This window comes from Dermacentor variabilis, chromosome 1 (genome assembly GCF_050947875.1).
Source record: "Dermacentor variabilis isolate Ectoservices chromosome 1, ASM5094787v1, whole genome shotgun sequence".
Taxonomy (NCBI): domain Eukaryota; kingdom Metazoa; phylum Arthropoda; class Arachnida; order Ixodida; family Ixodidae; genus Dermacentor; species Dermacentor variabilis.
The window spans coordinates 112,625,002-112,646,225 of NC_134568.1; positions in this window are offsets into that span (position 1 = coordinate 112,625,002).

Genomic DNA, 21,224 nt, shown 5'->3' on the forward strand with positions numbered 1-21,224 from the left:
CCAATGACTGTACTGAAGTGCATCCACCGCTGGGATAAAAAGAAAGAAACAACTTTATACTATATTATAGAAGCATAAATAAGCACAATAATTACCTTCAAACGGTAGCGAATCGGTACCAGCGAAAACACATCACATCGATGCACGCTTATAGATCCACAAAGCCACGTAGCACAGGGGTAAAAACAGTTGCCTTCCGTTGTTTTGAAGTCACACAACACCCATATCGAGATAAACTACTGCAGAAATAAGATTGCGCAGACGCCAAAACCTCGAGTTCCCTAAAAACACATCGTTACTTAACTAAAAATCACGCACACCTCGCCTTGACATGGCTATTAGCGGCGAGAATTAGGAGTGGCGCAATCTCGCGAGTGACGTCACGGCCAGGACTCCGCTCGCCCGGCTCGCTCAGCTGCCGCGCGCGCTCGTTCCCTTCGTGTATGCTTGGGGTGTGGGTGGCTCGAGCCGTGCTTATGGAACGATATGTCGGCTTCTTTCTGCTGCCATGACTGAACCGCAGTTCCTTCTCCTAAAGCGCATGAGGCAATAAAATTTGCGGCCTGGATATCGCAAGCTACGTAGCGTTGAAGGAGTCTACTGGCATTGTAATGAATATATGAGCCGTGTCTGTCCATAAACTTTGCGTAAAAGGAATGTCTGCAAATTCAACACGCGAAGTTGTGTATGATGCCTTGCTAAACACTTAACACTTCCTTAGTATTTAGCTATGAGAGACATTGCATTTTACATGGAAGAAAAATCTTGGTAATAGGCGTCAGCATGTTATCCGTGTTAGAAAGACACTGCCCAGCGAAGCTGTCATCATGAATCTTATTACTTTGGTGTGTTGTTCCATTCAAATATGGCCATTCAATAATGCGTAAAAAAATAGTTAGGCGCGCATTTCTTATGAAAAAGTTTGCTGCTACATTCATCCCCCTCTGAAACAGGCCTCCAAAAAACGAATTCCTCATGGCTGCTAACACGACGGAGCGTCATGTAGAGTATTTACATAGTTAATTCACGAACACCGTGGTAGCAATCACCTGAGAGAAAAGTTTCGTTTTTAAGGTCGAGAGCCAATCAATTGCAAGTGATGAAATGTTTCATAGTGGCCCTCAGTAGCCTTTATCGACAATATGGCACACCCCTGTTCACGTAACGGTAGCAACCGACTGTCGGTATGGCGAGGCACGCTATGTTCGCGAAACCCATCAGTTCACTACAACTTCGACTTGAAAGCATAAAGCTTTATTTTACAGCGCCAACTGGAATGGCTAAAGTATTCTCGACCTACTACAGCGCAGCTTAGCTTGCCTAGAAAACGAAAATTCAAGCACCTTCTGTCTCACCATGTCTCGATCCAGCGTTTAATTGTACAAACGGATAACTATTCGCTTCGTCGGTACATAAAAGAGAACCTTGCCCAACTGCAGGCTAAATAAAGGTTGCTCCAATCCAATCGCAAACATTCATAGAGAAAGCACCACAAGCCTTGCATATACTTTCACTTGATTTCTGACCTTCCACCAGGGGGCATTTTGATATCTTCAATATGTCCCATACTACTAATGATTGACGCTTCGACTTCTTGCTAGCTGCAGCCATGCGGTCCAACAGGCATATTTCACTAAAAAATTTGGGCCGAGCAGACCGTGTCAGTTCGCCAAAAAGATTCCTCATGTATATTCCTCAAGCAACAAGCACCAGTAAATTTCTCAAGTGAGTTGAGCGTGTAGCACGAAAAAGGGAATATATATATTGGTACATTCCTATTTGCAGTCTGTAAATAGCTGTAAGCGTTCATTAATTTTACTTCAAATTTCCGCCGCTTAAAATAAACACGTGAAGAACCGCCTAATGTTGACAAGCAGTTAAAGAAGCAAGTGGCGCTTGTAGAATCTAAACTGCAGTATTAGTTAAGTCCCCGTGTTACTGCTGAGCGTTTCTGTGAAGCAATGCGAAAATTCGATATTATATCATGAACTACTCGTCGTGAGCAAACCTGTTTTAGCGGATTAGAATCAACGTAACTGTTGTAGAAATCATATATAGCCAGCGTTTGTGACATACTTGTTGAACCGCGGCAGGTATGGTATCATAACTGGATCCTAATATGCTATGTTTTTGCGATTGTCCATCTGGGCATCAAAAACCCGCAATGGGCTGGTCTGCGCTCCTTCGGCTGGCACTATAGCGTTGCCTTTGAGAGCTGCATTGTTGTCTAAGAAATTAGCTCTTTGAATAAATGTTCGCAAAGGAAGACGCCGTAAAAATATATTTGAGACAACCACCATAAGTATACAAGCAGAGAGAAAGAGGGCGAACAAACGAAAACACCGCAGAAAGCGTCCGGAAACGCCCGAACTGTAGCAGACGACAGGCGCAAGTCCGTGCCCTGACGTCACGCGAGCGGCGCTCGCAGCGCCCCTGTAGTTCGTTCTCGGGGCTAATACAGTACACTGCAACATGGCAGCCGCCAATTCACACGTGCTGCGCGCGACTACGGCTGACTACAGCCGCACTTTTGCGATCTTCCCGCCTACCGTGTGCCCTTCTCTGCGATTTGATGTCAATAAATATTACGGCCTTTTATATGCGGTATTAAATTATCAATTTAGGTTACAAGTTTAACACTGCTTTGTGCGCACTTCAACAGAAGATACGGGACTAACGAAACTTCAGTGGCAAACAACTATGGTTGCTGCAATTGCACCATCGTACAGTGGCTAACCATCGTTCGTAAACCCATTGGGCATCGCGACTCTGCCTTGGAGGTTACGGCTGGTTGTTCGTTGTGCTTTTTTTTTTTTCGTGGCGAAGTATTTGCTGGGGGGGGGGGGGGAGGTGTTGTAAACACTAACTGTTTCCTCACGACTCATCGCGACGAGACTCAACAGGGGTCTAGTTATGAGACGTCGCCAGTGAAACAAAATTGGCAAGACCATGTAGGCGCGCGTCGATCGCTTTCGTGTATATCGCTGAGAGATAGGGGCCAGTTCCACTAGCTTAGTGCGATGAAACTAATACAAACGTGCGAATGCTGTGTGCTGCACATTTTGTACAGCAAAATTCTTAATTATTCAGTGAAAAATCAGATACCTCTCTGCAAATGGTCCCCAATACCGACTTATTTTTTCATAAACTTTCACCCTCGCATTAAACAAGCAGCAAACAAACTGGCGCAATGGAATTCAACAGTGCTTGTTGCATAACAGACCAGCAACAATCTGTATAAAGTCAATAGGACCTATCAGTCTAATAAAGAAACTAGCAGACATGCAACACTGTTTGTATAAGACTAATACGTCCAATACATAGGGTACATTGGTCTTATAGGTCAATCAGTACAACTAACAAAAATTTCTATTGGTCTAATACAAAACTTATACAACTAATATAAAACTGTATTAGACTAATACAAACTTCTATTACCCCGCCGTGGTTGCTCAGTGGCTATGGTGTTGGGCTGCTGAGCACGAGGTCGCGGGATCGAATCCCGGCCACGGCGGCCGCATTTCTATGGGGGCGAAATGCGAAAACACCCGTGTGTTTAGATTTAGGTGCACGTTTAAGAACCCCAGGTGGTCGAAATTTCCGGAGTCCTCCACTACGGCGTGCCTCGTAATCAGAAAGTGGTTTTGGCACGTAAAGCCCCATAATTTAATTTAAACTTCTATTAGAATTTTTGCTAGGGGTATAATCAGGACTCGACGGGAACCAAAGGTCAGTGGGTCGCCTCGCATTGGGCGCTCACGAGAGACTACAAATTAAGCTGTGCAGGGTGATATGGGCTGGACTAGTTTTGAAGTGAGGGAAGCTCGCAGTAAAATTTAGTATGAAGAACGGCTGAGGAATATGGAAGAAAGTAAATGGGCTGGGAGAGTATTCAGGTATCTGTAAAACATTGATTCACAGTGGAGGAAAAGAACTAGGAAGCTTACCAGCAAGTATGCGGCCGGTAGGGTGGGCAACACAGCAACAAAGAAAGTCAAGCGGAAAGTCAGAGAGGCTCAAATAATCTCATGGGTAGCGGCAATGGAAAAGAAACATACCATGAGTAACTACTTGAGAGGAAAAAACGAAATCAGGAAAGAAGCCATTTATGATAACTCAAAGGGAAGCTCATTACTTTTCGAAGCGAGATCGGGATGCCTTAGGACACGTACCTATAAAGCAAGATATAAGAAGGAAGAAGAGGCATGTGCTTGCTGCGGTAAAGCTAAAGAAACTATGGAGCACGTTTTATTACAATGTGAAGACGTCTACCCAGCGGTCGATAGGCACCACTGGCCTCCTTGAAGCCCTTGGGTTCAGCGGGAGCAGTGGTAAAGTAAACATGCCCGCAATAGGCATTAGTAAGAGGCGATTGGAGGATTGGTGGAAGAAAAGTAGAGAAACGACAAAAGACGGAGACGTACAAAAGCACAGTTCGCAATAGGGGATCAGAAAATTTGGGTGTGGTAGTTCATAGCGTTTTTTTTTATTGTTGCTTAACCTAGGTAGGACACTAGGCAGTATAATAGCAAGAGCTTGGTGGCGCAACCCACCGCCCCGTTCCAAAGGGGACGCTCATAACATCCATCCATCCATCCATCCATCCATCCATCCATCCATCCATCCATCCATCCTTCCATCCATCCATCCATTCATCCATCCATCCATCCATCCATTCATTCATCCATTCATCCATCCATCCATTCATCCATCCATCCATCCATCCGTCCGTCCGTCCGTCCGTCCGTCCGTCCGTCCGTCCGTCCGTCCGTCCGTCCGTCCGTCCGTCCGTCCATCCATCCATCCATCCATCCATCCATCCATCCATCCATCCATCCAACCGGCTAGTTATCCTGTATCATATACAGGGACACTACGCACAGCATCGAAGGTATTCATTACTATCGCCTGTTGCAACGGCGGTACAATGCAACGGCGGCGCAGTGGTTAGCGCGCCTACAGAGCGGTAGCAGTGGTGGCGGTGGGACAGAGGATCGAACACTCACCGTGGCCACCTTTAGAGCGCGGCTTTATTTCTCCAAATCCTGACGATAGGCGGAAAAGCACATTAGAAGCACCAGCGGCGGCTGCCTCATCCGTATTATTTCACTTCAAGAATTTTTTTTCAATTTCGACTGTGAACACCATGCACAGACACAATATATTTAAATACATACACAAGACAGTTTATTATGTTTCCATGGTATGGATATGTCCTATGCTTAGAGAATGAATAGGTTGCTGTATGTTCACCTCACTTCAAATTGCTTTGCGTGCATTTTTAACCTTGAAAAAAGCCTGCAGACTTCAGTGACTCCTTCGGCAGTCTTATCAACCGTGTGCGAAATGCACGTGAATTGCATGTGTCTCATTATTGCTTCTTTCCATTAGGCAATGCTAACGACTCATGACAAAAACTTCCTATACTTGACAACATATATTAGGGATGGAAACATCACCACTTGTGTGCGGAGGTCATAATTATATATATTTTCACTCGGTAACCGAAATGAGGTCAAGCCACATTCAGTCGAAATTAGAATCAGTAGCAGTCATGCGCTGCAGCGCTTATACTCGGACTCACAGTAAACGAAAAAAAAAAAGAGGGAAAAAAAAGGTTGCAGTTTGGCCGGAAAGGCGAAGCAGTATTAATGATGACGAACTGTAGGACAATTACAGGAAGGAAGATTCTGACCGCATAAATCCATGTAGGGGCCGCGCCCACAACTTGAGAGCCTATATTTGTCTTACCTTCTCGACTGACCTTTAGTCACGAAAAGAATTCTTGATTGTATTTTTGTGTATTAAATCTTTCACAAGGCGTACATGGCTTTTCTCATTGATCTGTATTTGTGCGACTTCATACGCACAAAACACACATATTTCCCTAACGTGTTTATCTGAATCCGTCCGCTTGTTGCATGGCTCATCTGAGAGACGCCAGTCTCTTGGTGGTGCGAGGGGACTCAGACTGTGAAATTGAACTGTCTCCATATAAGGCCGTCACTTCAGTGAACAATTCTTCGAGGTCACAGGAAGTTCCTTCAAGCGCAACCGGTTATATATATATATATATATATATATATATATATATATATATATATATATATATATATATATATATATATATATATATATATATATATATATATATATAATATGTGGATGCGGTTAGGAAAGCTGGTCGGGCCCCAGCCCGACTTCCCCGGAAAAATGAAAACTTTCCGCCTGGCTCGATGTGACGCTCCCTTGGGTGTTGGTGCAGCTGACACTCTTGGCACAACTTCTCCTGGACGAAGCGCCGCTCTCGTCGTTGGTGGAACGAAAGGGTGAGAAGCTTAGTGCCCCGCAAGGCGGACTGTGCGGCGACGATAACTACGATATGGCGCCAGAGTAGCGCGCGTCGTCTCTATGGAAACAAAGTGCTGCATAAGCGGAGGTCTGTCTGCGGAGACTGCTGTGAATCGCAACCACAGCGCGAGACACACGGTGCGATTTTCCGTGCGATCTCGTACGGCGCGTCGTGTGCGACTTGCTGCATGCGGCGATTCGGGACACAGGGTACGAATGAGCGAGCGGCGGCTAGCTCCGCCCAGAACCGGCGACCCTGCGTGGAAGTTTGGAATGCTGCGTAACTTCGAACAGAAAGTGAAAGCAAACGTATTTGCACAGCTCTCTCGTTTGAAACAAAGGATGACAATATAAAGAAGTCTATGCGAACACTGCAGACGTGTTTCCGCAAGGCCACGTTCGCAGTTTCGGCTCCGTTGGCAGTCGCCGATCGCTATTAGCCGGCAGGCATAGTTCGCTCGGTCACAGAATCCGACACCGCTGGCGCTTGTGACACGATCGCTTGCAGCTCGTATGGACCTACGACGCCAAGTTTCACCTAAACCCATTGATAATTTGAAAGTAGCGACACTCTCCTCCTCACGGCTCTTTCCTCCTCGATTCTCCTCGCCCGCCGGCTGCGCACGGCGCGCTTTTCCTCCTGGGCTCCCGCGGACGGGCTGCAGGATTATATGGAGGCGTATTATTTTGGGCCAGTTGCGCGCCCCAGTGAGGTTGAAAATTTTGAGAAATACTAATAACAACATCGATAATGCTGGAGGCAACGTTTATGACGAGGTTGGTTTTTTCTTAAAGCCGTATGAATGGGGTATACCGATGTAAAGGGATCTTTGAGGCGAGTTCTATACTCCAGACAATTTTTCTGCCACATGATCAGATGCTTTACTTCGTGCGTCTGATCTAGTATTGCTTGTGACACATCCCTTTGTGTGTGGCTTATTAAGCGAAAGTCTTACACCTCTGTATCAAGGTGCCGTTGTGAGCTACAGAAAATATCACGTGACCGAAGGAAGGCGGGAAGCGAACCAAAGCATGTGCAGCCACGTATAAGAGATGATTAATGATACGGTCTTAATCCTCGTTTATCAACCCTATCCCATCATAATCCGTCTTAATTCTCCTCCATCCACCTTAATCCTTATTCATGCACCTTAATCCAACTTAATCCTGCCTAATAGTCCCAATATACCTTAATACATCCTAATCCACCTCTATCAAACCTAATTCAGCTCCATGGTCCCTAATCCACCTTAATCTACCATAATACACCCTAATCAGTCTTAATCCTCCTTTATCAACCCTAATTCACCTTAATCCACATTAATCGACCTTAATCTTCCTTTATCCACATTAACCCCTAATCCTTGTTCATGCACCCAATCCACCCTAATCGGTCTTAATACCCTTTCATCAACCCTCCACCTTATTCCACCATAATCCGCCTTAATCCTCCTCCACCCACCTTAATCTTTACTCATTCATCTTAATCCTTCTTAATACACTCTAATCCACCTTAATCTTCTTTAATACACTCTAATCAACCTTAATCCTCCCTAATCCACCTTATGTAAATCTCTAATGATTATTTCACTTGGGTAATCATTCTCTTTACAGGGGTGGACATGCTTTGGGTCACCTCTAGCTTTCCTTGGGTCACGTGATACTTCCAGTTTAGAACGCGACCTTGAAACATAGATATCTAAAGGCTTTCGCCTTAAAACTTAAAAAAAGAACTCAATGTTGACTAGCTAACGCTCATCACCTGCAATACCACGGGTATACTTGCCACTAACTTTTTCAGGGCGCAAAGCAGAATCTATAATTCTGCACTTCCGACTGAATAACAGTTAGCGACGTGCGAGGTGATGGAGCCGCCCAGAATATTAAGCATACTGAGGGCAACCGCAACGAGAACGCTGGTGAGCAGGCCGGAAGAATGAAAAAAAAATGGAGCATGACGCCTCAGCTCGCAAACAACGCTGTTCTTTGTGGGAACAAAGTTCTTTCTGCCAATGTCATGCAGCCACTGCTGCCTGCGCAAGCCGTCACGCTTTCCTTGTGGTATCATAAAAACGGCATAATCATCTTCAGGCTTCTTGCTGCAGTTATATGCGCAACAGCCCGGCATAGCGCTATAACAGGAAACACAGCGTATAACGTTCGCTACGCCGAGCTGAAGCGCCGAGCCAGCCGTCCTCAGGAGGAAAATGGCGCGAACAAAGAAGAAAAACACAAGCAAAGCTCAAGATCCGCGCGTTTCCAAGGGCAACGGCAGGGAGACCAATCGTCGTGCAGAAAAACGGGGGGAAAACTGGTTGCCGCGGGGCAACGCGCAAGGGGCGAGGAGGTCGCGCGGCGGTGGCAGAATTCAAAGAGTGTCGCTACTTTCAAATAATCAAGGGATTTTATTTCATCCTATACGCCAGCGCTCGTTTCTCCCCTGGCGGAACGATTTCACCTCCAACGTGTGTAGGTTTCCGCCGCCGCTTCCCTTCACGATCGCGCCCGCGTTCAGGTCGTCTCTAATGTCCCTCTATAAGCGTCTCTTGTTTGCGACGGCGCCTCTTCGGATGACCGGAAATTATTATTGTATTGTTAACTGTCATGACAGCAATGTAAACACGAAAGGGTTGATGCCACAAGTGAAATTCTGCCGATTCACAAGAAAATGGTACGAAAAAAGCAGACGATAGACATGGATTACTGCGGTGCGACGAACGAAGTAAACAACTGGCAAACGAAGCGAGCTCGTTCATTGATCACTCCTGAGTGTATGACGGTTTCTATGTGTAACCCACATGAATTTAATATTTACTCGGTATACAATCCTTTTATTCATATAAAACTTTCAGCTGTTCGACCAGCGCTTGTCCTGTCTTCTTTCTCGTGTTTCGTTTGTGTGTGCGCTGCCTGAGAATGGAAACCACTTCTGTTGCATGCGCTAGCAGTGACCGAAGTTCACGCGTGCCGAGAAATTTAATATGTGCACGATGCATTGAACATGACCGGAGTTCATTCCTGCATCACCACTGCGCCGATCGATCGAGTTACTGGACGATACACGCCCTCGTCTTGGTCGCGCTGGCATTGCTGAAGCAGAAATGACTACTAATACTTTCAACTTCTGTCTCTTGAGCACTGTTAAAAAATGGCCAAGCTATTTAGATTGCTGCCTCTATTCTATATTGTAGGGGACCTACTAAAGTTGTGCGCGCATGCCGTTTTTGTGCTATGCGGCGATATATTTTGTTTATTTCCGCACAGTGTCGATGGAAGTCCGTTGTCGCCATTAGAGACAACACGGATTTGTACCAAACATTTTGTGGGAAACTGCAAAAATGACTTGAGCTAACACGCATCGTATATGCCGACGATTTTTCCGGCGGTACATACGATGTCGTTTCCAATTACCTATTCATCGACACTTACATGTCTAAGCAGACGCTGCCCTTTCGCCGCATTGCAGCCATAAAAATAATCGTCAAGCGTACCGATCTTCTTAAAAGCAAATAGAAGTGTGTACAGTCTGTTTCACACTTAGGGGAAAACTCGGAACGTATTGCATCGCGATGCGGCAAAATGGAGTCGTGCGGCCGCAGCAGCTTGAGGGGCGGAGTCGTGATCTGCGTCGTCTGCTACGGCGGCACGCGCTGGCCGCATTGTCGGGAAGCGTGCTACTGTCAGGGGCAGTGCACCGATTTCATCAGTACTGCGTGAACTGAGCTGATATTCTTTACTAAACGTTGTGCGACGCGAAACTCTGAGCCTCCATTGGCGATAAAGGAAGGAAGGAAGGAAGGAAGGAAGGAAGGAAGGAAGGAAGGAAACTTTATTTCAAAAAGAAAAGTAGGCGAGCGTGGTTGGGCCCTTAGTCCAGGGCTCCACTGGCGCGAGCGGCTCGCTGGGCTTGGTCTAGGAGAGCCACTTGGCTCTCCTTTCCCTCGTCCGCAAGCCATGCCTCCCACTGCCTATTCAACATAAGTGGATGTGCAGTTATGTACGGGCTATTAATATGTGAAGGCCTTTCCAGGCACTCCCATGTGATATGTTGTCGTGTCGGTTTATTAGAACACCATGGACAGACGTCCAGAAATCTAGTTGGGTTTATTTTACTGAGTTGATGCAGGTTGGGGAAGCTGTTTGCTTGAATGCGTCGCCAGTCCCTACTCTGATGTCTGTTAAGGGCCTTGTGTGGATGACCGTACTCTCTGCGTTCCTCCCGCTGTTGTAGAAGAATGTCACGAGTGCTTGGAAGGAGTTCCGCGCTCGGCTCGGCCGCAGCTCGGTTGTTGAATCCTCGAGCTATACGGTCTGCCGCAACGTTGCCCTCCAAGCCCTCGTGAGCCGGACACCAAATAATGTCGTGGTGTTCTGTCAGGGTTTGTCCCAGAATTCTACGTACCATTTTGGGTAGCGTCCCTTTGAGAAACAGGCGACACGCTGTCTGCGAGTCGGAGAGTATGACTGCCGATTCGTTTCTGTATTCCGCGTCTGCAATGCCCACGACTATTGCAGCCGCTTCGGCCGCACACGTGGACCGAGTTACGACTGTGGCCGTTATGACACGTTGTTTTTGAGTGACTGCTAGCGTGTGAGTCTCTCTACTGGCTCTGCTAGCGTCTGTGTAGTACGCGGTAGAACCTTTCCCAAAACGATTCCGCAAGGTTGAAGCTCGTGCTCGTCTTCTACCTGCATGGTACGTTGGGTGCATATTCTTTGGTATCGGTGCCACCGTGATAGGAGATCTCGTGTCCATGCCCAGTAACACTGTATCCTCGTCGCAGTACAGCGGTCGTGGCGTGAAGCCCAGCTTTTCTAGAACTGCACGTCCCTGGTTCGTTGAGCAGAGCCGCTCTCTTTGAGCTATGAGGAGCGCGCTAGCGTATTCCTCAAAGGTGTTGTAGATGCCCAGTTTCTCAACTTTATCGTTGTAAGCATTTTCGGGGAGGCTAAGTGCTGCCTTGAAGGCTTTCCTTATAATTGTATTAGCTTGTTTCATCTCCTGGTTTGTTAGTGCTTGGTACGGGAGTGCGTACGTGACCCTGCTAATTATAAAGGCGTGGACCAGACTGATCGTCTCTACTTCACTTAGCCCATCTGTACTGCTGGATATTCTTAGTATCATACGGGCTACCCCCGTCCCCCCATTCCCTGCTGTTGCTCTCAACTTTTGGATGGTGTGTATGGTGCCTCCGTTCTGTTGTACCCACATTCCCAGAATGCGCAGTATTTTCACCTCCCTAATGGGACGTTCATCCAGATGTATCGTTATTGGTACAATATCGTTTTCCCTCGCATATTCAGGCCTGATTCTGATCAGCTCGGTCTTCTCAGGGGAGCATTTCATCCCTGCTCCGTCCGTGAAAGCCATTATCTTGTCCACTGCTCTCTGGAGTGTGTCCTGTTTTTCCGCATACGACCTTCTTCGTGTCCAAAGTGTTATGTCGTCCGCGTAAATAGCGACGCCTAAATCTGGGTCCTGCTGTAGTTCAATGGCGAGTTTACGCATGCCCACATTGAAGAGGATAGGAGAAAATATAGCTCCTTGCGGGGTGCCTCTGTTCGGGAGGTCAAAAGTGTCGGACCTAGTCGATCCCAAACCTATTGTCCCGGTTCGGTGCGTCAGGAAGGACCTAACGTACGCGTATATGCGGCGGCCACAGTTTATGGACTCCAGGCCTTCCATGATCGAGTCATGGGAGATTGTATCAAAAGCTTTCTTGATATCGAGCGCCAGTATAAAATTGTCACTCGAGCCTCTGATCGGGTGCAGGACATCGTACTTCAGAAGGAGGAACACGTCCTGAGCTGATACGTGTGGCCTGAATTAAGCCGAACATGTTGCTGGGTAGTAGGTTTTCTGTCTCTACATAGTTGGGCAGTCTGGTTAAAGTCACTTTTTCAAACAACTTTCCCACGCATGATGTCAGCGAAATCGGTCCTAGGTTCTGGATATCCCTGGATTTACCGGGCTTGGGTATTAGGGTGATATTGGACTCTTTCCGTTCTATTGGGAGATCTCCGCCCTCACTCCAGACTTTCTCATTAAAGAAGTCCATGATTTGTGTTAGGGCTGCGTCACTGAGGTTTCAGATCATGGCATTGGTAATCTGATCATTTCCTGGAGCCGTGTTTTTCCGAAAGGATTGGGCTGCCGCGTATATTTCTGCCAAAGTTATAGGTGCGTCTAAATCAGGTTGTTCTATTCCTTTGTATTCCATGTGTAGCAGCTCTGTAGTAAGGTTGTGCCTGGCATATATCTCCTTGATCGTGTTTATTAACTTGACGTCGTCCCCTTTAAACTCGTTCTCTAGAGTTTTGAGTGTCCTGTTCGCCACTGTTTTTGTACCTCCGGGGTCCATCATGCTTCGCAAGACGTGCCATGTCCGCTTAGTACTCAGTGTGCCTTTGAGCGAGTCAGTAAACTGTCTCCAATTGGTGTCACTCAAACGTTACGCATACTCATTATCTTGCTGTGCTAGCTGGGCTATACGTATTTTCAGCTTTCGGTTAAGCTTCTGTCTCCTCCAACGTTTGGTGAGGCTCCTTCTGGCATCCCACAAATGAAGCAGGTGTTTATCGACCGCCGGAGTTTCAGTGTTTGTTTCAATCTCCTTCGTTACCCTCGCGTGTGTCCTTTCGATTTGTGCTGTTCATGTGCTGACGCCGGTCAGGTCTCCGTGAATGTCTAGCCCTTCGCGGAATTTCACCCAGTCTGAGATCTTGGCTTTCCCGATCACCCTTCTTATCGTGGCCGCACTGAGCGATATACTCAAAATGAAATGGTCGCTGCCAAGATTTTCTCCTAGATTCGTCCACGTCGTGTTCCTTGCGGTGTTCGTGAATGTCAGATCTGGTGACGTGTCGTTTGAGACACTATTACCAATGCGCGTGGGGTGATCTGGCTGTGCAAGCTGGTATAGGTCGTACCTTTCCACTAGGTCCGCTAGCATTATTCCTTTGGGGTTCTCTTTGCAATAGCCCCAGTTAGAGTGCTGTGCATTAAAGTCTCCAAGAAATATTAGTCTGTCCTTTCGTTTTAGGACACATAAAGACAACACAGGCGGCTCTAGGTAGGACTCCGGCTCTAGGTAGGACCTCGTCTCTAAACTCGCCGTTGTATTTATCGCGTCTCGTCATGTTGCTCGTGAAGTGCTTCTCACAGACGTAATCTTTACTCCGTTTGGAACACTTTGCGCCGTTTGGAACGTGTCGCACGAGATAGATTGTTCGCGCCAGCCAATATATCGCGAAATGAAAACACATAATGACAGTTTTCATAAAACAGCGCTAAAGACGAAGACGAAGTGACGAGTTGTGATGCGTATTGTGATGCATATTGACGCTGGCGCGATGCTTGTGCTCACTGCAAGCTTTAGCATACCAGCTGCGCGCCGCCTCACCTCGTACTCCTCCCCCCCCCCCCCCAACACTTTTGCAATACTGCGCCCCCCCCCCCTTCCCCCGTCTAGACACACGGGCGCCTTGGCCCGAAACTCTGTCGACGAAGGTCTGCAGGTCAGCGCGGCACACAGTCGTACACGATGAACTTTGCGACCTCTCTCTCAGAGAGAGGGAGAATAAAGTTTTGAAACATTGGTTCTGGAAGCCAGCCGAAGTAGGAGAGTCCACGTAACTGCGGCCACGGCGGCGCCTCCCCAAGCCTCAACGTGACGATTCACGCCGAAGAAAACCCATGTTTGCTCTGTTCTAGGGAGCTCCGTGCTAGGGTGGGGGGAGGTCCGGGTGGCACCGCGGCCGCGCTGGCGCTTGTTGGCAGCTAGAGAAGCCCAGCGGTTCATTTAGTAGCTCGCTCATACAGTAAATGCTACACAATACTTCGAAGCATCCCCCTCGGCTTTCTGTGCTACCATCCCCACCCTCCTTTCCAGCCTTCTATTGTAAATAAAAAGCGCTTCCATAGCGCACAGTCACTGTGGATCCCGCGCCCAGCGGCTCACGCACGCAGTAAGTCCGACAACATGGTACATTGTAAAAATTTTTTTAAGAATTATCCGCGAAGAAAACTGACAAGCTGCACGCTGCAAGCTGCAAGCTTTGCTCCGAAACTATACATGCTGTAGTCGGAGTTTCATCTAATTTGATTCGGCACCTAAAAACACGAATGTGAGTACACGCAACAAGAAAAAGGGCTGGCAAGCCAGCCGGAGGTAACGTCGGCCTTCACCGCTGGGTGCAGCTCTGTGCCCGTTCATCGAAAGGCTGCTCTTGACGACGCCGTAATCAACATGATTTGCACTGACACGGAGCCTTTGCGTGTTTTCGAGAGGGAGGTATTCAAACAATTCGTAACGGTAAGCTTTACAATATTATAAGCCACATTTCATCAAAGTAACTGCTTTGTATTCTTTCAGATTCAGGTCGCCGTTCTGGGCTACTAGTTGCCATCGTGGAATGACCTCAGAGAGAAGTTCCTGCCCGGGAAAGTATCAGCGCTGCAGACCAAAATATCGTCTTTGGCGGGAGCGGAGTACGTGTGTATCGCACGTGGACGTCGCGGTCTACGAAGGGCTTCCTGACTATTGGGGCAACATTCGTGGACAGCGACTTCACTGCTCACATACCTCCTCAGTTTCACACGCCTGACAGGGAGCTACACAGCAGCTCGGATCCGCTCCGAGTATGACGCAGCGTTGCTGCAGTGGAACATCGCTGTCAAGGTGAAATTCGTACAGTTTCGCCTCCGTTAGCTGTTTTTATTTCATTTTCCAGGTCCTTCGCGTGGTGACAGATAACGCTTCATCAATGATATAAACATTTGCATTTACCGGGTGGGTGACTGAAGAGGACGATGATGATGCCAATTTCGACGACTGCCCGGAACGCTTAACCAAGGAGCCTTTAAGCGAGTTCCATCAGTTGGAGCAATTTCGATTTGGCTGCGCCGCCCGCAGCCTTCAGCTTGCCGTAAAAGACGCCATTCGGCAGGTATGTGCTATTAAACAACATATTGGTTTCATCTTATGTGCATTGATACGTCGTTCATTTATTACCATTTTCATGAACAATTGTTCGGGCGAAGATTTGTTAAATAATTTGCCATGAATGCGTGGACAAAGAATCTATGAATATAATAATTGCAGATTGAAAAGTAAGGGCAGACAACTGTGCTTACTACAGTTTCAGTACTATAAAGCTTTATTATGCAACTACCGTTTAGCTGAATTTTCAAGTGTGCTTCGCTTTTTCATATTGGAGATTCGTGATGCATTTTTTGCCATGGCCGAGGTTATGAACTCTGCTTCCCATAAAATAGTGGCTGCGGATCATTTTCTGCCGCAGGCCAGGCACCAAGCTTACGCGACTTCGAGGTCTGCTCTCACCACGTTAATCAAGCGTTCTGAAATACCTCTAAATACAGACAAAAACAAAACTGGCACATCATGTAAAGAATGCTCACGGTGTCCCGAAGTAAAATGTTAAAAGATTTGGATTGGGCTGGTTCTTTGTTGAAGTTATTTTTGTCTTATTGTATTTTGCGCTCCTTGTTATTTTTTTCCTTTCGTGATCTCCCTCTCCTTCTCTTTTTTGGACTACCCCCCGGTTTGGTAAAATGAAATCCTGCGTACGTCACTCCTTCTAGTACAAATCGCTCTGCCCGTAAACACAGTTGCTTGGCATACCAGACCAGTCAGCGAGGCGTCAGTCTGCTGCTAGTATGTTTATTTGAATTACGAAGCCCATTTCATTAAAGTAACACCAGCCGTAATGCCGTAGCCATGACACTACGTGCACGACATTTATTCCTAAAGAACAAGAAGGTGCAGCCTATGCATTAATGTGCACCCAACTTAGCCTAGGGCTGGAGAAAACGACTGTGTCTGTCCCTACTTTGTTTTGTCTTGAAGAGTGTCAGTGTGTCGTCGAATTCAATACCGTACGATTACATATGTCATCATTTTTTTTCTGAAACTCTATTGCATTGCATGTTCGCCGTTTGCGCTACCTGTACTTTCAGTGGCAATATTCACTAATTGTCGTCCTCGCTTTATTTGTGGCCGGTGTGCATTTGGAATTTCACAACACGACGAGGTGGAACTCGCAGCTGCAGATGATGAGAAAGCTCATTACCCACTTTTTCGAGTCATCCAGGCCTGACAGAAACTCTGCACGCGTGCAAGAAGGCTAAACTGTCTATATATGAACTGAGGCTGGCGACATACTTGATTGAGCTTCCCTCCCCTGTAGAGGAAGCCACGGAGTCGCTGCATAAAAAACACGAGACAGCCGGACTTTTGCTTCCCGCGTTGCGGAATATCGAAGTTTCCCTTGCGGAATATTAAGCAAAGGCACACTTCTTTGCAAAGAGGCAGCTCAAGGCCTACAGCGTAGCCTGGAGAAACTGTTCGCAAGCACGTCGACTGTGTTCTTTTGATGGGTGCCCTCCTAGACCCACGGTTTAAGTCTTCTTGTTGTTCAGCTGCAACAGCCGAGTTGATACGTTCTGCTGCGCTTGGGAGGGGGCCTCTTTTGTTAGGGCCGGACAGCGCTAGCACAACGTCGCGAATGCAGACTCTGAAGCAGGGCCAAGCAGACTGATGTTTAAAAACATCAGGCAAAATGAAAATGTCCACCAAGACAATATGCCTGGATCCTTTGCAGGGGAAATATCTCTTTACCTTACAGAGGGAACTTGCGCATACACGGTTAAGACTCTGATCTATTTATTGGAAAATGAACGCTAGCCGCTTTCCCTTGCTTTCCCGCCTCGCAAGGGCAGTATTCACTGTGAACGCGACGTCAGCTGAGGGGGAACGCGTGTTTTCTACGGCATCCCTGATAATGACAGTGAAGCGAAATCGGCTGTCAAGCACCTCTTTCGAGCAGCTCATGTTTGTGAAGCGCAACACATATTTAGGTAGAAGGCAAATGTTTTATCTCACTTTTTTGAAATAATTTTTTTTTTCTATACAGAGCAGTTAGCGTACAGCTATAGCTGTACCCCAACTGCTCTGTACCCTAACATGAAAAGGCCGACAGAAGCAAAGGCGGGGTTAAAAATTTTGGGTGCGGCATTTTATTTAAATCTCTTGTGTACTCTGTATGTTGTAAGCACGAAGGATTATACAGTCAAATACCTTCATAAGGATGTACTTGGCACCCCCAAAATCCTTCGTTAGGCAAGTCACTCCGTTGTAAAGGTCTCGTACCGTATACCGCTCACAATAGAGCAGCCTATATAAGAACATTCAACAAAGAAACCGTTTATTTACGTAAATACAAGAGGGGCGTAGTGAAATATGCCGCTAATTTTTCTGTACACAGGTTATATGACAGAACGTGCGACTGCGGCCAACCTTCGCATCCAGCTAGGTTTACAGCATGTTCAGCGGCGAAGCGCAGGAGCTACGCATAATAAAGCTGCGGATTGTCGAATGCCGCTATCGCGTTCCTTGCCGTCAAAATTCATTTGTTTACAGAATCTTCATCGCTGTTTCCTTTGTTGATATCCGCGTCCTTTCCGCCTTAGATGACTTTGGAGATGTCGATTGTCAGTTAGGGTTAGGTCATCACTTCGTCGTTAACTGCGACGTATTCGTCTCATGAGTTTGTGTATGGGATTAGTATAACAAAGACCTACACTAATTGACAAATACGCTAGAATATTTCCTAGGTAACCCAGTTTGATATTTTTTCGCTCCTTCACTTTACTAAATACTTTAGTACTCCTTGCCTAAACTTACTAGTGACGCTTTCTATCATGGAACTGTTCATACCGCACCTTACTATATTGACTTCCCTGAGATATATCAACCTGTTTCATCTATCTATCCACATTCTAGAGTGACGCACGCGATTGCATACTTTTCCTAGATCAAATTTCTTTTTAGCCTCTCCCAGTTGCAGCAACTGCTGCTTCTACGTCGCCTTCATGATCTCCGCGAGCTTCTATTTCTCCTCTTCGTTCCTCTCCTCCCCGCATCTATACATTTCCTGTAAAGCTTTGGATGCCTCGTGTCCACTAACCTTGATTTACTTTTCAGTACTGAAAAGAGCTTCCAAATCTCACGTTCCTAAGGCGCCATCTCGCTCTTTGTATCCTCTTCCTATTCCTTCTCATCTTTCGGGATGCATGCCATCTTGAGTGATTAGTGTCGCTGCTGACCTTCGTGTGAGGTGTGACTTGAGGAAGTGGCTCTCGCACAATGTCTTCTGGATCTGTGTGCTGGCTTTCTATCTGCAGCGTGGCATCCTCGGCTTCTACGTTAGGCATTTGGAGCAGTCTTCATATTCACTGGTTTCACCACTGTCCGTCTTATTATATTTTTTTTTTATGTTCTCCACTGAAGGTTGTTCCGCGCAACACAGCTGTTCTTTCGCGGCTTCTTGAAAGGTAGTCTGCCAGTATTATTCTTCGGCAGTCGCTCCTTCGGCACCTGCATCTTGCTCCTCTTATTTCTTTTGCTTTTGTTGGCGTCCTTTGTGAGCCTCAGCTTTCTGTCTGCCGACATTTCTTGTTCGTGGTACGCGTCCCTAGCGCCACTCTTCTGACTTCTGCATCCGTCAACATCTGGAAGTAAAAAAAAAATCTTGCTTATTTTTTAGCTTCTTGCTGTTCGGAATGCCGTCAACGCTTGTCATCTATTTGAAGTTGTCGCATCTATGGTGGTTGAATACTGTCCAATTATGCGTTAGACCTTGCTTCACTATTTTCTTAGTAGGCGTACTGTGGATCGATGGGCTCTTCCTCTCATCGATAAGCCCTCTGTAGTGAATTCCCTCTTGGCTTCTCATTTCTGGAGCTTCAAAATCTTGTTCACTCAGACAGTCTCCCATTAAAGAAACCACGTCGTTCCGAAGTCAAGCGTCCATTGTCTCTTCCATTGCCTGCTTGTGGGTTATGTGAAACTCGATCGTGCAATCCTTCATTGTCGTATCGGGACTATTCCCCATAAAGAGTTCACAAGTCACTAGCTTGTTATAACGTATGGCATAAGTGCTGTCTCTCCTGTTACCTCCTCCTGCCATGTTGCTCTGCTACGCTAACACTCCTATCATGAAGAATATATTTTTCGTGATCAGCCTTACTCAACTTCATCTTCAAACTGAGTAAGCTGGTAGTGCAGTGGACGGTTGACTTATGCAGTCTACTGGAAGGCGAGATATATAAAACGCTTCAATAATCTCACAGTTAAGTTGATTATGATGCTATGGCGCATTCCATTGGCAGAACAAGAGTGAAGACAAAGAGCACAGAGGAGCAGAGCTGCAGCGCAGCGAAAGTGCAACTGCTCGTTCCCCCATTGAAACGTTCCATGAACTCCACGAGCAGGTGCGAGGGCGAAGGTGTATCACGTGACCAAATTGTTTACCTTCCCGCGGTGATTATCACGCGAACTTCACTTCTCAGCCGTCATTGCTACCGCACATTGAACCAAAACGATGGAAACACAACCAAAATAAAAGGATACGAGGCGTTTGGGTCATGTGACTTCCTTCGAACTCCGCCTTTCGCGCGGGAGCAGTTCTAACTGCTCTCGACTTCTCTCCGCGTCGCCATATTGCTCCTGTCCTGACATTGGATCACAGTGCCCCTGTTCGCCCATTGGAAGGCAGCTACTCTTGGGAGAGAACTTTGGGGACGCTATTGAGTGTACCTATTCGCCCGATGGAATGTGTCATTAGTGTAACCGAAAAGAGTACAACCACAATTTATGCAGTGTTCCACTAAGTGGGAGAACGGTGAGCTGTACAGGGCATACTTATTAGCACAATTCTTAAGGGAGAAAATCGATACTAGTGAGGGTTGTTCTGAATGAATCCGCTGAAGGAGAACCGCGGTTTCTGCGCATAGGCATCGCATATTGTCATGGTGCACCAGATAATTGAAAGCAGTCATTTCTAATTTACAAGCTTCCCCAGCTAAGCAGGAGACCTGCTTAGCTGGCGGCCTCAGGAGACCTGCTTCAGGAGACCTGGTTAGTGGGCGGCCTCAGGAGACCTGCTTCTAAATAGCCGTCTTTTTTTAGCCAACGGACCTCACGCACCGTTTTCTTTAATGAGAAAGCATTATATGCCCCATTACACGAAAATCTGGCGTCGTCAACGTCGCCACCGAGTGATGGTAGAAAAAATGGCCGACGGAACAAAGATTAAAAACATGTCAAAAATGCTCGGATTGACGTCAAATTTATCAGTGTGGTTCCTGTAAACAAAGTAAATCAACGTCTTTGTATAGAAATTTTGGTACATATTGATTTAGGTAGAAATTGAACCTGGGCCTCCGAGGTGCGAGACGAGCACGCTTTCCCGACGCCACGGTGGCTCCACAGTTCTGGTTGAATAAAGGTGGGCCTAGTGCGTGCGTCATTACACACGTCACGTCGAAAGGTGTGGCCTAGTGCGGGCATCATGGGAACTTGACGGCGCAGCCAATGGAGAGCAGGTGGCGCCACGTCATGAGTGTGTAAAATGAATGTATAAAATAAAAAGCATTAATGTTCGATTGAACGCCGCTGAGCGGTTCTTCGAGATATGAACTCCTCGCGGGCAAGCGAGCTCGCTGACACGCCTGGCGCGTTTTCATTTGGCCTAACCGAGGCGCTTTTAGAACGCAGGCGAGAGCTTGCGCGGACAAGGAACGCGTAAAAAAACATTTTCCCGAAGCGACCATAATCCTTTAGCATTCCCATACGTAAGCGGTCTTAAGTGCATCTGCTGATTTTTTTTTTTTTTGAAGAAAAGCTCTTGGCTGAATTCAAGCGGTTTTGGCGTATCTTGGATTTAGGTATCTTGTGCCCAATTGCAGAAATAAGCGGCTCTTTCTCGACTCCAGAGCGTCGTTGTGAGTACCAAGATGCATGAAAATGCAGGCCTCAACGAGAGGCAGTATGCCAGAATTCATTTCAGAG